The sequence below is a fragment of the Stenella coeruleoalba genome (assembly GCF_951394435.1).
Source record: "Stenella coeruleoalba genome assembly, chromosome: 1".
Taxonomy (NCBI): domain Eukaryota; kingdom Metazoa; phylum Chordata; class Mammalia; order Artiodactyla; family Delphinidae; genus Stenella; species Stenella coeruleoalba.
Genome location: NC_137169.1, coordinates 46198869 through 46216927, shown reverse-complemented (window position 1 = coordinate 46216927; position 18059 = coordinate 46198869).

Here is an 18059-nt window from a genome sequence, read left to right as displayed (position 1 = left end):
TTTTATAGGTAGGTAGATAGATAAATAGATAGAAACCATTGTTATCCCAGGTTTTCAAATAAGGAAAGTGAGCCTGGGAAATTAGGTATTTGCTCAACCTCTTCCAAACACCACACTGTACTTCCTTCCCAGAACTCATCTAGATGGAGCAAGTCTGTTTATTGTAATGGGCAAGTAAACAGCCTGGTAAACACCAGGAGGCAAGTATTACACACTATGACAGCACATGGCTGGGAACCCGAACTGTGGCTAGGGGAGGAGGAGGCGTCAGACAGGCTTCTCAGAAAAGGTGACTCCTGAGCAGGGTCTATTTTTTTTTGGAAGATAGGCAGAATTTTGTTTTCCTTTTTTTTTTTTAATACAATGTTTAAAGGTTTCACTCCACTGATAGTTATTACAAAATATTGGCTATTTTCCCCGTGTTGTACAATAGATTCTTGAGCCTATCTTACACCCAATAGTTTGTCCCACCCTCCCCCACCCCTATAATACCCTCCCCCTTCCCCTTCCCCACTGGTAACCACTAGTTTGTCCTCCATATCGGTGAGTCTACTTCTTTTTTGTTATATTCATTAGGTTGTTGTATTTTTTAGATTCCGCAAATAAGTGATATCATATAGTATTTGTCTTTCTCTGTCTAACTTATTTCACCTAGCATAATGCCCTCCAAGCCCATCCATGTTGCTGCAGATGGCAAAATTTTGTTCTTTTTTATGGCCTTTCACAAGCATCTTACCCTACGGCACCACCACCTTCTCTGAATCTCCATAGTCCCTGATTTTGAACTGTACAATGCAGTATTTAATTTTTTAAGATAGTATTATTCTTAAGGTTCGTCTGTGTAATATTTTTTCTCTCTAGTTTTCTAATTTTCATATATGACCCCTGACAAACAGCACCTAGTAAGTCTTTAGAAGACCTTTGTTGATTGGTTGATAACTCTTGGTTGTTTAGAGTATTTTCTCTGTGCTGAGTAAAATATGTTCTCCCGCTCAGCCCAGGGTGAATGATAGGGCCTTGCCAGAGCTTTTCAAAATGCCCCCTGCAGCTCCAGGGCCCTGGAGGCCAGGCTGGGGACATGACCTTGGCTGAGTCCTTCTCTATCCCCCATTCAGCACTGCCCCCTGTCTTTTCTTCACTTCCTTAGACAGGGACACAGATGGCCTGTCACCTCACCAGGCTGACACATGGTAGACACCATCAACAGGACCCAGTATTATTTTTATTAGCAAAGCTGTACTTGTAGATCCTCAAGACATCTACCAATCTATCCCAGAGCATTTCTTGATTTTATCATTTCTAATCACCATGATGGAGGTGTGTTAAAGCTGTAGGTTCTTCCTCTGGAGATTTGCAAAAGTAGAAGAGTGTTCTCTGCTGAGGATTGATTTCTGGGTGGCCTGTCCAAAACACCAGGGCCGAGTGGCTAAAACTGTCTATCTCTCCCAGTCATTTCCACAATTTCTGAGCAAAGCCATCCTCCATCAACAGTTATTTTCATAGGGCTCACACAAGCCTTCAGGTCAATTAAATGGCCTGGAGGAGAAGCTGGCTTCTTCAACCGAAGAAAGGTCCCCCACATCCAAAGTTCAAACGCCTTGCTTTAAATACTTATTACAGTCAGATGAGAAGAAACATACAGTTCTTCCCCAGAAAAGTACGGATGTTAGAAAAGAACAGACTGGAATTATAGCATGTCACTATTTACAAAATCCCCTGACAGTGGGCAGCTGGTTAATGGAGACTTATGCTTTCTGGGAAGTAAGAGTTCAAAGATAGATGACTATAAATATTGTTAATAGGCTGGAAAAAATATTTATTCATTCAATCATTCATTTGTTCATTCATACATTCACAAGTATAGCAGATTCCGATAGAAATACTCTGATTTTCTATTCATAAAACAACAGACTATAGTAGTCAACATGGATTAACCTGGAAAGCTCAGTTTCTGCTTAGTCACCCGCTCCAGGAAGCCATCTGCAGCCCCCTGTGTATAGATTATGCCCCTTCCCTCAAAATGCATTTGTAGTGTGATCATCTATTATCAGATCTGTATCTCTAACCAGCAATAAGCTCTACGAGCTCCATTTAGTTCATTATCGTGGCCTGAGCACCTGCACATTGCCTTGCGCATAGCAGTTGCTTAATAAATATATGTCATGGTTGGTTGAAGGAGATCTGGAGTGGGTATTCATTCATGTATTCATTTATTGATTCATTTATTCAATCCCTAACAATACCCGGAAAGGATCTTTATCTGGGCACTTTACAAAGAGAACAAAAATAATAAACTCAGAATGATTGGTCTTACACATAGGGATGGAAGCTAGCTCTGCCAAGGTGGATGGGCCACAGACAGACCAGTGAATAGGTAGATTCCAGTGTGGGAGGTGATCAGAAACTAAATGAATGGATAGATGTGTGGACAAAACAACTACAAAGACTTGCAACAGAATTTCAAGACCAATTTTCAGCTTCAGACAGGTGTGGCTGAGGGAATTCTCTCATCTCGTTCTGGTTTACAGTCTCTTTTTGCATTTTCGTGGGATGAAAAGGCCTCCATCAGGCCAATGTCACCTCGGTCCACTGCAATCTACCTGCCACCCATAAGTTTCTTTATGTCTGCTCTCCATCTTCTGTCTTCAGCCTCTTCCTCTCGACTCACTGTGATTTCATAAATGTGGTCAAGATTCTCTATTAAGTTTAACCACCCCCGCTTGATTCCATATTCCTAGAGAGTTACTTCCTAACTTCTTTCCTTTCCTTCATACCCAAGATTCCCGTAATAGCATCTTCACTCACTGCCTGCACTTCTTCACCTCTGAATCACTCCTCAAGTCACTGAATCTTGGTTTCTACACCCACCATTTCATAGAAACTGCCCTTCCCATATTGTTTGCTAAAACCAGTAGATACCTCTCAGTCCTTTTTCCTGACCTCTGCAGCTTTTGCCACTGTTAACCCAACCTTCCTAAAGGATTTCCCCCGGGATTCAATGATGTAATTGTCCTAGAGATTTCTCCCACCCTTTCAGATCTTGATCCTTTGCAGCTGAGGCTCCTCCTCCAAGTCTCAGTTCTTCTTTCCTCAAACACTAATCCTGCTTGAACTCATTCCAGTCCGTGTCTCTAAAGACCATCCATATGCTTATACCTCCAAAAATCTGTCTCTCCAACCCAGAGCCTTCTCTAAGCACCAAATACATGCATGGAGCTGCCTGCTGGATATCTTCACCCAGATGTACCAGAGGCAGTTCACAGCATGTTTAAAATTGTATTTGTCATTTTCCTCCAAACTCTACTCCTCCCTTCCGTGTTCTCCACCCCCGTGAATGTCACCTCCATCCATTTAGGCCCTCAAACCAGAAACCTGGGAATCATCATCGGTTCCTTCATCTCTAACAGTCAACAAGATCTATCAATTCTACTTCCTTAAAATGTGTTTAAATCTTAAAATCCATCCAGTTCTCCCCACCTCATATCTGCTGCCTTAATCAGGCCACCATCATCTCTTGTCTGGATTAATATAGTCTTCAAACTGTTCTTATCCCCAGTTTTTTATTTTCTACTTTGCAACCAAAGTGATCTTTCTAAAAGACAAAACAGAACATAAAAAGAATCCCTTCTCTCTCTCACCTCCAACTCACTTAAAACCTTTCATGGACTCTGCTGAAGACCTCACGGCTAGTCCAACAGCCCTCAGGATGCCATTCACAGCCCACATCTCCAGCCCCACCTCCAGGCTTCCATTACATCTCTCCATCCCAATCTGTTTGTAGACTCCAGACCTTGTCACTTCTTTTTCTGGGCCTTTGCTTATGCTGACTCCTCACCTAGACTACCTTTCTCTCTCACTTCTACACTTAGCAAATTTCAACTCATTTTTAAACCCAGCTCAGGTATCACCTTCTCAGAGAAGTCTTCCTTGCCTCCAAGACTGAATGAAGGGCTGTCTATGGGTTCTCATGATTTAAACCCATGGTGGTCTTTCCTCCATAGTTGCCAGAAACAATGAGAAATTTGAAGGGTTTAACCTCTATGTCCCTAGCCTAGTACACTGTACATCTGAGGCATTTCATAATTTTTTTGTGAACAAGTTAATGATCTATACATAGAAGAAAGGAAGGATGGATGGAAGAGGATTTAGCTGAGTAATTAAATCATCTGTAACTCAATTTCACTCCACATTGCATATCCATCATGCCCTCTAGTGACTGATGGAGTCATTGTAGGTTTAGAAGATACTGGGCCAATCAGCAAATACAGATTGAGAACTTAATGTGTGAAATGCCCAGTACTGGGCACTGAACAGGCTTATAGTTTAGTAGAGCAATAACACAGGTATCAAAGGATCACTCTTCTTGGTGTTGTGTAAAGCAAACAGCCAGGTAAAGTAGCAATGACAAGAGTTTGGGAGTAAACAATCTAAAACTCTGTCAGTACGAGCTGGACAAATTTTCTAAGCCTCTCCAGGCCTCAGATTTCTCATCTATAAACACTGAGTTCACAATACCTACATCTCAGGATTGTTGGGAGGATTGAAGGAGAAAATGTTCGTTCCAGGCATGTGCAAGATTCCTTATAGAGCTTCACAAACTTGACAGACCTCAACAAAAGCTACCTTCTTTCCTCTCCATTTGCTTGCTCACTCATGAATCTGCAGCTCCCCCCGGGACCTATTAGACCTTAATTGAATAGAGGGGAGGAAGCTCCATCCATGCCTGGGCACTGGCACATCTTTAAAACCCTTGGTTTTAAAAGGTTGGTGACTCCCACGGGTCCATGTGGAACCCAGACCCATCTCTGCAGACACTGAGCAGGGTTGGATGTAGTTGAAGCATTCACTGCTGCCCTTCCTGTCTAACATGACCATGACCCCTGCTGCTGGTCCAGATTGCCCTCTTACGACATCTGGAGATGACCACGGAATTCTCTTCTCCCAAAAATGTCAATTGCTGCTCCTAAGCTACAGGGTACACTCGAACTCCTTAGCATGACACGCAAAGTCCTCTGAGGCCTGGGATCCTCTGCGTCTGCACCCAGCTGCACTCTGTACTGCAACCACACTGGACCCTGGTGAGCTGTGGTTCCAAAACACCTTGTTCTCCAGCTTCTCTGGGCTTTCTTCACGCTTTTCCCTCTTCCTGGAATATTCTGTCTCAGTTCGGCACCTGGCAAAGTCCTCTCTATTTTCTAAGAACCAGGCATCCACTCCTTTGAGCAGCCTCCCCAAGTCTGGGTCAGCTGCCCCTTTGGTTGAACTATGCCCTCTCTGAGGCCAGGAATGCTGAGAAAGGCAGAGTCAAAGCCAAAGGGTGTGGCTATAGGAAGCAGAGCCAGAGCAAAGGCCCAATGAAATTCACGTTAGAGGACATGCATATTCACCAAGAAAACACTAACCTTTAAACATTTTACATGGTACCTCCCATGAGCCAGGAGTGCCTTCATACACTGACTCATTTAATCTGCACAACCAGCAGGTACAGCTAGTCTATTGTTACAGCCATGTTGCGTATGAGGGAAACTGAGGCCCAGGGAGGTCAAGTAACTTGCCCGAGGTCACACAAAACTAGTGATGGAGATTTTATAAAGGCAAGGTGGTTCCAGAAATAGGTGAAGACATTCTTTTGGAAGCAGAAATAACCAAAAGGAGGATGATAAGCAGGGTGAGGAATGGGGTGGGCAGGCAGCTTTATTCCCCTAGACATTCATTCAATTAAAAAATGTTGTGCATCTGTGCCTGGCTCTGTATTAGGCTCTGGAATTACAGCGATAAACAGATGCAGTCCCTGGCCTTATGGTGCTCATAATGTGGTAGGGGAAATAGGCAAATAATCACACAAATAGATAAATGAGTATACATTATGGAAAGTGCTAGAAGGGAAATGTACACGGTACCATGAGACTGAATAGAAAGGGATATCTAATAAATTTCAGGGGTCATACGGTGACATTTGTACTGAGATGAGATAGACGGTGCCCAAATGAAGGATGGAGGGGAAAGAGCTCCAGGTAGAGGGAGAAGCACATGCAAAGTTCCTGCTGCGTGAAGGAGTCAGGACATTCAAGGAACTGGAAGAAGGCCGGGGTGGCAGTGGGACAAGAAATGAGGCTGGTGAGGCAGGCACCGGCCAGATTGTTCGGGACTTCGGGGCCGAGCATGTGGGAAGAGGCATATAGTAATGGGAGGCTGGAAAGGGAAGCTGGAGGCAGGTCTTGAAAGCCATGCTTAAAATTTGGTACTTCATCTTTGATGTACACAGTGCCTCATGGAGTCAAGAGTCTTGTGCATGTCATTTTAGAGATGAAAAATAAAAACAACAAAACGGTACGTGTTCGGTTGGGTGGTGTGGGGAGATTTGAAATGTTCAGAAGGAGAGTGAAATGGCCAGCCAAATGGTCCCAGCCTGGAAGGAGTTAACCCCTTCCTACCCTTGAGATCTTCAACAACCTCAGCACTCCACAAAATGATCAGCTATCATTTATCAGCGTTCTGCAAGGTAGCATTTAAAACTGAGGCCGGGCAATAAATCAGGCACATATAATTTGAGCCCTGAAGTATAGTAATTCTTCTTTTAATGCAACATCTGGTACAGATAATACAGTTTGCAGGGGGAGGGAGCCAGGAATGCGATGTAGGGCCCTCATTATTGGGCAAGCAGTGCTGGAAAGCCCAATTTCCCTCCCATCCTTCCAGCAACACCGTGGACTTAAAAAGGAGCTTTATTATGATTCCCTCGGCTGGCCAAAAGGGAAATCGAGTTAATTATAGACTTGTTTGCCGGTTATTAATTAAACCCCAGCTAAACATAAAAACACAGGGGAAGCGCCATTTCCCGCTCCGTGCTTCCAGCCTCTCAGAGCTGAGGAATGACGTTCCTGCCTCTGCAGTCCACTCTGTGTCCTGTTTCCTCTGTGGATTTTCTCAGGAGGGTCCCAGGTCCTTCCCCCTATGTGCAAACAAAACCTTATTTTTAGCTGAGAAGGAACACAAAATTGAAAGCTCCGAAACAGCAGGGGGACAATAGGAGGAAGCTTGCAGACACTGACTGGTCGTGACACCCAGAGTTCCTGGGCTGCCACACCACCCTGCATCCTGCAGTCTTCCAGGTTCGTCAGCATCCCTGGTCCTCAGTCGGGTACCCCAGCTTCTCCTGTACACTTGCTATGGGGCAGCTCTACATAGTGGCTAGAAGGACAAGCTTTGCCGCACACAACCAGAGCTCCAAACTTGCCTCCGCTCACTAGCTCCTTGACAATGGGCAAGTTCCTTCACCGCTCGGCTTCAGGTTCCCCTCTCTAAAATGGAGACATTAACAGTGCCGCCTCCTAGGTGTGCTGTGAACTTTCAACACAATGAAGTTTGTCAAACACTCAGCAGGTGTGCAGCACATGTTTGCTAAGAAACACTAGTTTCCCTCCCTCACTCTTCCAGGAGACAGTTTTCATCTCTGGATCTTCCACATAAATGTCCAACGCTAGAAGGTGCATGTGAGACCTTGACACCTCTTGAAACATTTCTAAGCCTCTATTTTCCCATCTTCAAAATGGGAGCAAGACCAGTGCCCACCGGGTAGGATCATTGGGAGCATTAGAGAATGGGAGCAACCTAGTACCTGGCTCTGATCAGGCGCTTAATACGTGTTAGTGGCTAAACTATCTGCAAACAATCCCCAGAATACTTAAAGGGGAGATTCTCATGCCAGTATCTGTGGCATAAAAAGGAAGACGATCCAACAAAGGGAATCACACCAAACTAGCCTCATTTCCTACTGGAGCTGAGATGCTAAATTACCAGATCAAGAGCATTCCACAGATGTTGTACAGACATCCTGAGAGAATTTGCCAGATTCCTTGGCAAAATCCAGCTAGACCGTCAACCTAGCCTCCTCAAAATCATCCAGTGGGCATTTTCTCTGCTTGTCCGTAGAGAGATGTGGCCATCACAGCCTGATTAAGGCTAATCAGACAATTTTTTTGGATGGGAAGGGCCAAGGACAAAGCCCTCTGACCGCCAGGGATTTCCTTCAGAGCAAGGTTTCTCAATGTTTCTAGTCACATGGAGAAAATAGAAAGCATTCCAGTGAAATGTGCCAATGAGACAAAACTTGAGGGAATGGCTCATGTGACTTCCAGGCTCCAAGCACCATGCTATTTACACTCCCCTGCACTACCAGCCACACTAAGGACTGTTGAGTCAGCATCAAATCTTCCCAACCCTGCCCACTAGAACAGGTGTGGGCAGCCTGCCCGGGCATCAGCTTTGCAACCTGGGTTCACAGACCTTCATTAGCATCATACAGTTGAATTCAAACAATGTATACTTTTCAGTTTTTTATTCATTTAAAAGTACTGTTTCCATTTTCCACCCACCTCCTGGCAGCAATCCTTACACACAGATTCAAGTCCTAGTTGTGCAGCTAAGTTCCCTATAAAATAAAAGCTGGAGATGGAGTGGTAAGCAAGACCTAGGAGATCTCCACAGGAGAGACAGATGAATAACTATTTGTGTAACTGTGTGTTATTAATTATAACTTTACTAAACTGCAGGTGCCAAAAGAGTACATACAAAAGGGACCAGAGCTAATGTGTTACTGGCTCTCCTAAACACCTTCTCATGCGTAGTGCACAAGTCATTATGCCCATTTTAAAGGTAAAACTGGAGCCAGACATCTCATGGGATAGATACAGCATGGAGCTGCTGTCAAAGAAAGGAGGAAAGAGGGAAAGGGAGGAGAGGGACAAATCTTTGTAAATGGTAAAGTGCTCTATATTTGAAAAGATGACAACTGTCATTCCTGTACTCTGGGATACCAAGCTTGAGATTCCATCCAAATTTTTTTAAATAGCTTACATCAGAGTTTCCATATTTCTCTCCTTTTTCTAGCCTTCTGGGGAAGGGGATGGGGTGGGATATTTGGAGAGAGCATCTCAAGGTATATGACTAGCCTAATATTGTAGCACCCGCCAAATAAAATTCTTCATATATCAGCTGTTGTAACTTGGAAAAATTATTCAACTCCTCAAATTGTTCACGCAGTCTGCAAGAAGTGGATGATAATATCTACCCCACAGGATGACTGTCAGCATTAAATGAAACAGCATCTATACAGCCTGACTCATACTAAGTGCTTATAATCGAGAGCTCTCCTTCGCTTCCCTTCCCTCCCCTTCCTTTCTCTCTGGAGAGGTCTTCATTGCACAAGAAGATGAATCAGTATTCTAGAAGCCTGGCAGGCAGTTGCTGTCAGAGATGTGCCCTACCCTTGTCAATACATGGCTTTGGTCTTGGCTCTAGGAACTTAATATTTAAAAAGCAATGTAACTGGAACACTCTTCACTCCCAATTTCCCACTTGCTGTTCATGCCTTACCAATTAATTGCATAAAGGGCAGAATGGTTCTGAGGGAAAGGCAGTGTGTGTGTGTGTGTGTATGTGTGTGTGTAGTGCCATGGGAAACTTCCAAGGTTTTCATTTACAGCTCTGGGAGCTTGTCAATAGTTTAGTAAGAGACTTCTTTCTCCTTTTTCGCTAAGTGTTGAGCAGTGATACATTTGTACTTCTTCTTAAACAGAAAACCTTGGGGAGGGTGTTGGAGGTAGAGCTTGACTGTTGCATTCCAAAAACTTGAAGAGCCAAAGTCTACAGAATTGCTACATGTCCCAAGACCGTCACATGCAAACCTGGTTGTAGAACTTACACAAGGAGAAACTTCACTTCCCCCGAGGAGCTGGCATTCTTCTTTGTGGTGAAGAGAAAGACATGTCCCAACCCCTACACTGTGCCCAACTTTGTGCTAGGCCCTTGAAGCTCATAGATGACCCTCTGCAGTCTAGACATAGCACGTTGAGATGGTAAGAAAATTGTAGAGCAAGAAGCAAACCCACTCCTTGGGAAGTAATGTTTATTATTAAGCAGCTACAAGGTGTTAGGCGCTTTCACAGCATTGGGCCTTCCCTTTTGTTGTGTATTCGACCCTCACCATGATACTGAGGGGTAGAAATTTCTAGAAACATGATCAGAGCCAAGGTAGTTATACCTGTATTGCATATGAGGACCCTGGAGCCCAGAGACCATAAACAGCAGAGCTAAACTTCCAACTCAGCTCTGACTCCAGAACCCTTTCTTATCTATCTTGTCATACAGCCCCTAAAAATGAATAAAATGATTACAGTAGACGTAATAAAGCAAAATTCACAAAAAGGATGGGGAAATTTATCATTGGGCAAATAGCCCCTTATTTTTCCTAAACTATAACCTGGTAAATTAACGGTCCTGATGCCCTCAAGAAAAGGTTAGCAAATGGGCATGATCCTCCACTGAAATAGGCAAAGAAGCATGAAATTGGTTTAGAAAGACTTCCATTCAAAATTATTAAATCAAAATTTGGCTCATGAAAGGGTTATTTGAAAATTGACTTAGGTGACACAGCTCATTTCCTGATGAAGCCAGATTAATGAGACATTACTGAACCTAATTCCTCAAGAAATAAATGACTCACCTCTCTTCCTGTTGAGCCGCCTAGAGCTTTCCTTCTGCTTGGCCTTCTGCCTTTTCTGAAAACCCAAGTGCTAGGATGGAAAACTCAACTGGTAGGGAGAAGGATAAGAATCAATCCTTTCTGTTCTTTACCTCCAGGTTCTCCATTAATTAGATCCTAAACTAAGTGGCATCCAAATAGCTAAAGTAGATGCCCCTCCCACCAAGTTGCAGAGCTTACACTATGTTATCAGGGACTTACTGAGGCAGCCCAGGGTGATTAAGATGGCCAGGTAGGTGAGGTCTTGGAAAGAACAAGATTAGAGGATACTACCAAGGAGCTCTGAGGGTGGACCTCTCAGAATGAGCACAGAACAGGAGGCTATTTTGGTCTGTGTAGATGTTCACAAAAAATATATTATCTATAGCAAAGGAATACTCAATAATCAGATGGTCAAGGTACCCTATTCTGCAGACAGGTAGCTTCTTTCCCTAGCCACCTTGATGTTTGCTCAGTGGGCTCATGAACATGGTGGTCACAGTTGCAGGAATGGAGGTGAGTAGTGCTGTAGCCAGATCAACTTTGGTCAAAGAACGCATGCATGTGTCCAACCCATCAACAGCAGAGACCATTGCTGAGCCTCAGATATGGCATTATTTCCAGGGAGAGCATTCAGCCACCTGGTCTGATCATGTGCGGGGTAGTGATTTATCCTCACCAGAACAGATACCAACATGAATATATGGATTTGACTCCCCAGCCCACAGTGTTTCTGACAACACCTCTGTCTATAGGCATAAGAATGCCTTATTCTCCATATCATGGAAACCCACACAACATTGCTTCTCACCAAGGAACTCATTTTAAAGAAAAGAGGAAGACAACGGGCTCATGACCATGAGTTTTATCATGAACTTAATCACTCAGAGCAGAGAGTCTGATAGAATGGTTGAATGGCCTGTTAAAGACTCATTAATGGTGCTTGCCAAATGACAACACTTGAAGGGCTGGGGTACCATTCTGAACTTCCAGTTCATGTCTGATACCATTTTCCCACAGCTGGAACACTTGGGTGTGAGAACCAAGAAGTGGGAGGAGCTTCTTTCACCATTAACTCGAATGACCCATTCACAAAAATTTTATTCCCATTCCTACAGATTTGGGGTTCTGCTGGTTTAGAGGTCTTAGTTCCCAGGGAAGGAAAGTTTCTACCAGGGAACACAACAATGGCTCATTGAACTGGAAACCAACACTACCACCTGGCTGGTTGGTGCTCCTGCAACATGAATTAACAGGACTAGTGCTAAAGTTAATGGAAGACCATAGCAACCCAACACATCCGGATCTACTACAGGTTTAGACCTTCTAGCAATGAAGGTTAGGGTCACACAGTCAGGTAAAGATCCATGACCAAGTAAGGTACTGAATGAGGCAAAGGGAACATGAATTTAGCAGTGGAATAAGGAAGCTCTTACTACAACTATGTGCTTGTAATCCGTTGCAGAAATGAGGAAGCTTGCAACTACGCAACCAGTCATCTTCAGTATCCCCAATTCCTCCCTAGCTTCTGAATAAAGTCTAGGTGATTTTGTCCAGCTGGCAAAAACTAGATGCAAGGAGCTGTGGAAGAGATTGTCTTATCTTTTCAGCTCCTCTAGTGGGAGACAACTCTGCCTTTTAAAGAGATTGATAAGACAGAGAAGGAAGAAGAGGATTAAAACGAAGAAAAATAACAAATATCTCCTACAAAAAGAAATACATTAAACACCTACCATGAACCAGGCAATGTCTGAACTGAGATTTGAAGATTTGGTTGAAGTGAATCAAGTGGCCAGAAGGGAAACTCCATAGAGAACCACATACGTAATGGTTCGGGCCATCATAAGAGTGTCAATCATTCCATGGAACTGGGATGTAGACTAGGTGGGGAAGAAGACCACTGTCTACAGGGGAGAAGTTAAGCTACTTGGCCAGCATCACAGAATTTGATGTGTGGTAGGATGGGAACTCAAATTCGGGTCACTCTGAAGACATGCCCAGTTCCACCACCACCGACATCCGCCCCCCAACTCTCCACTTTGCTCTTAGCCGGTGAAGGAGTTAAATGCACAACCAGAGGGCAAAAGGACTGAACATTCTGGGCCAGGATCATCATAAGCCTAAATAAGTAGTGCTGATCAATCCAGAGTTGAATGCTAAGGTTTTTCTCTGAGATGCAGGTATGGGGCCCAAGAAGATCCCAGCATGCTCACCAGAAGGAAACTCTTGGTTCTGCAAAGGCGAGTTTGGCAAAATATTTAGTCCCACTCTAGATGCAGGCAAGCACTTGCCACATCCCTATGCTAAGTCCAGAACCAAAATTTTAATCTCCTTTGTGGGAATAAGGAGTGGTCCGTGTGAGAATAAAACATACTACTGACCAAAGGGAAGGGGAGGAAAAGGGATTCTAATTTGATCATTGCTAAAATAAAACCGGGGAGCAAGGCCAACAGCTGCCTCCCCAGGAAGTCCTATTACTGCAGACAATGGCCCAATTGTTCTCCCCTGCCGAAAGAAACCTTGCAGTCTCCAACCTGGGGGGGCCACTCACTGTCTTTTTCTATTTCTTTCCTTGAAACACAATTTATTGGAAATACTGCCAGATCTCCAGAGGGAAAACAAAAGGCTGGCGGTAAAATGAAACACCTAATTAACAGAGAGAACTGCTCCAATGTTGCCAGAGAACTTTCCGCAAGACTCCTGGCTCCTTGAAGAAAGAAGTTAGGGGAGGGGGACACAAGGAGCACTGAGCACCTCTTATTGTGCACACCATGGTGCCAGAAGGTAGCATAGAGTAGTGGCGATGAGCATTGGCTTTGGAGTCAGACTACCTATGTTCAAATCCCACCTTTGCCGCTGACTAGGACAAATGGTATAACCTCCCTGGGCCTATGAAGTGAGGATAACTGTTGTCCTTCATAAGGTTATTGCAAAAGTCAAGTGAGTTAATTCACTGAAGTGGTCAGAAAAGCATGCCTAATAATGTTAGCTAAGTATTAGCTATTATGGTTATATGTTAGGTAAGTCCATTGTTACATCAACTCCGTTTATTCCTGCAACAACTCTGGGTGAGGGATCATTACATCCAACTCACAGGGTTGGTAGTGAAATTGAGCACAAAAAGTTAAGTTCTCTACCTACGTTGTAGAGTTAGGATTAAAATCCATCGTTGCAAAATATTAAAGCCCGAGATATTTCCAGAATATCATGCTGCCCACTTCCCCTATGAGAGGGCTTTCTCATCATTGTGTCCATTTGCAGCCTGAGAAGTTTCACCATTGGCTCCAGAGTCCCCTGCCTCTGTGCTGGTGGACAACCACCCACCATGGGGACCGTGGGGAGAGGTCCCGGGACAAGCAAACCTATGCAGACAGTGTCTGGACTGTTGGCATCAAAAGAGGAGATTAAAGAGGGGTGGAAGGGCTTCCCTGGTGGCGCAGTGGTTGAGAGTCCGCCTGCCGATGGAGGGGACCCGGGTTCGTGCCCCGGTCCGGGAAGATCCCACATGCTGCGGAGCGGCTGGGCCCGTGAGCCATGGCTGCTAAGCCTGCGCGTCTGGAGCCTGTGCTCCGCAACGGGAGAGGCCACAACAGTGAGAGGCCCACGTACCGCAAAAAAAAGAGGGGTGGAAAAGAGAAAAGCAAGAGGGAAAGAAACGGGAGAAACAATCAGTTCCATTTGCATTTATGTTTGTTTCTACGTTTGTCCAGCCTTGATTTTCAGGGATTATACAGCAGGATAAAACTATATCTCACGTGGGGCAGCAAGTTTCCAAGGAGTCTCCTTGAAGTCTCAACCTAGTGACTTTTTCAACTTTCATTTATCATTTTTCAAAACAATATAAGGCCTTGGCAACCAGTCTACTTCTTCCTCCCACATTCCCCCCACCTGCCTTCTGCAGAAAACCCTCAAGCAAAGCACCTGACGAAACGCTTAGTGCACAGTAAGTGTTCAACATTGTGAGATGGCTCCAGGACCAGCAGGGCACTCCCGATGGGTCCCAATGGATCGAACATCCAGAAGCAGCTGCTCCCCTGGGGCTTGAGAAGAATGCATTTGTATAACCCTTTCCCTTCCTTCCTCTCCCATCCCCTAGGAAGTCTCTTCTCAGCCAAGCTGGCCAGGACTGCAGGCCTGTTGCATTTGCGTGTGTGTTTGTGTGTATATGAGTGTCTTCCTGCTGGGAAGCTGGCACATGGAGTCCCACCCCAATCCTCCAGCCCCAAATTAAAACAAGCTGGTTGTGATTGTGAGCAAACCCAGCTCGCACCAGCTGCGCCCGGCTCGCAGCTTCAGAAAGTGCTGTTTCATGTTCATATGCAAATAACTATTTCCTCTCTAGAGCGTGCCCGGACTGTGTTCCAATCTGAACGGGGAGCAGAGAGGAACAGAGGCTCTGGAAGAACATGTGGCCAGGGCTGTCGGGATGGATTATGCTGCCCTGAAGTGTTCCCTGAATTCAGAGAGTGGTCAGTGCGCCACAGGAGGTGCTGAGGGCAGAAGGGAGATGTTCCCAGAGTCTCCTGCAGCTGTTCCTTCGCCCGTCACGCTGCCAACCCCTTTGGACGAGCGCTTGTGGCCTCTGAATGGGTTCTCCTGCCTCTGGGCCCTCCCCAATCTACCCCAAACGCCTGCTACCAGAGTGATTCCATCACTTATTCACTCAAATATCAGCTATTGGACACTTAACTGTGCCAGATACTGTTGTAGGCACAGGGGATAGAGCAGGAATCACATGGGGTACGGGAGGATCTGTCCCCAGGAGGCTTATATTCTAAGGATCTTTTTCACTTGTAGTCCTCACCTCACTCCTCTGTGCTCCAAAGTCTTCAACAGCTCCCTATGGCCAACTGAATAAAAATTAAACTTCTTAACATAGACTAGGCCCTCCAGGCTCACACTCAAATGCGTGTGTCCAGTCCTAAATTTCATTGTTCATCACTCATGAATGTTGCGCTGCACCCCATAGGTCTGCAAGCCCTGTATTTGCCCATCCTTGAGACCAAAGAAAGAGCCTGGAGTCGGAGACAGAGACATCAATGGTTTAATGGATGGGGGAGCTTACCTGTCTGAAGCAAGGTCCTGGAGCGACACCCTACAGAGCGCGGTGGATGGCGGGCAGGACATGGCGGCAGTCTTCATTCGGGGATGGGGGGGTGGGGCGGGTTACCAGTTATAGGGGAATTGATATCAGGTGGGATCATTAGTTACCAGGGAAACTACTGGTTTCTACTGGTGCCCCAGAGGGGCACACCCCTCAGGGTGGAAATGTTCTGATCTAAAGATTAGAAGAATCACCAGCTGGGGCGGGGACAAGTATGTAGGAAGGTCAGTCAGGTGAGTAGGGTGTCGGTGAGGCAGGCACTGGTGAAGCAGAGAGAAAGAGAACAGCCATCCTGTGTGGCCTGACCATAAAATGAGCCTGTTGAACATTTACCCACGCTGCAAAATCCAGCTCCAGTGTCATCTCCTTGGAAACATCCAAGATTCCCCAGTAGGAATGAACCCCTCCTTCCTCTGTATTCTCACAGCAAGATCCCAGCAATTTACAGTGAGGGTAAATGGCAGAGATTATCCCAAAATCCAAATCGACCCTTCAATAGTCCAATTCTCCCCAGGAGAATGTGTGTTAAGACTAATTAATTCATACTGTGGTAAACATGACTGAGGTTCTTTGATGTGGAGATTTAACTAAAATCTACTGAGGGACTAATGTGTGTCAAGGACTGTGCTACATCCTTTCATTTATTTTATTTCTTCCTGTCCTCTATTTTCTCCTACATACATATGAGGAAACCAAACTCAGAAAGGTGAGCTTATTTACCCAGGGTCACACAGCTGGTCCAACAGGCTTCTCCTGCTCATTCCCACAGCCATTTCTTCCACCTGTAACACGCACATCCTCCAGGACACAGTGGTGTACTTTGGAGCGGCTGGTGGGGGCGGTGGGGGGGGTCTGTGCAAAGTTACAGGATAAACACTGGACATCTACCAGGCATCCTTTTCACTTACTGGTAACTAAGTTAAATACTATTTGATTGCATACATTTTAAAGATGAAATGCAAGTCTTCAAATCCATTTTGCACCAGAGGAAGGGCTTTTGGGGCTGTGCTCCCAGCCTCCCAGCTGGCACCCATTCAGAACCCTGTGACGTGAGGGCTACTTGGACGGAAAAGCTTTCTTTAATACTGCATTTTCCATAAGGCAGAAACACTGACACCAATGGATGAAGGCAAGTAGAAAGTGAGGAAAAGGCAGGAGAAAGAAGAGTTTAAAAATACAGATATTCAAAGAAGTACTGAGGCCTGGGAGCATCAGTGCTGACACCATGAGCCCTCCATACATCTGGAAGAAGGACACGGTAAAAATAATATTCCTGGGCTTCCCTGGTGGCACAGTGGTTGAGAGTCCGTCTGCTGACGCAGGGGACACGGGTTCGTGCCCCGGTCCGGGAAGATCCCACATGCCACAGAGCGGCTGGGCCTGCGAGCCACGGCCGCTGAGCCTGCACGTCTGGAGCCTGTGCTCCACAACGGGAGAGGCCACAACAGTGAGAGGCCCAAGTACCGCAAAAAATAAAAATAAAAAAGATATATAATATTCTTGATAGTGGGCCATCCAAAAACAAAAAGATGGGACAGTTAATGATTAATTATCTTCTGTGTACTATTTTCAAAGGACAATGACATCAAATATTTGAGGAAACTTTCCATTTAAAACAGTTGAAACTATTAAAACATGGGTACTTAAAAAATATATTGCATTTTACTACTTAACAGTGTATGTCCTTCCCCTCCTAAGTTATGGGTCCTGCATGTGTCAGGTAACTGACTGATGTCGTTAACTGAATGATGTGTTCTTTTTTTTTTCTTACAAAAAATACAATCTTTATTGGAGTATAATTGCTTCACAATGCTATCTTAGTTTCTGTTGTACAGCAAAGTGAATCAGCTATATGCATACATATGTCCCCATATCCCCACCCTCTTGAGCCTCCCTCCCACCCTCCCTATCCCACCCCTCTACGTCGTCGCAAAGCACCAAGCTGATCTCCCTGTGCTATGCTGCTGCTTCTCACGAGCTATCTATTTTACATTTGTAGTGTATATATGTCGATGCTACTCACTTCGCCCCAGCTTTCCCCTCCCCTCCTGTGTCCTCAAGTCCATTCTCTAGTAGGTGTGCATCTTTATTCCTGCCATGCCACTAGGTTCATTAGTACCATTTTTTTTTAGATTCCATATATATGCCTTAGTATACGGTATTTGTTTTTCCCTTTCTGACTTACTTCACTCTGTATGACAGACTCTAGGTCCATCCGCCTCACTACAAATAACTGAACTTCATTTCTTTATATGGCTGAGTAATATTCCATTGTATATATGTGCCACATCTTCTTTATCCATTCATCTGTCGATGGACATTTAGGTTGCTTCCATGTCCTGGCTATTGTAAATAGTGCTGCAATGAACATTGTTGATACATGTCTCCTCTTGAGTTATGGTTTTCTCAGGGTATATGCCCAGTGGTGGGATT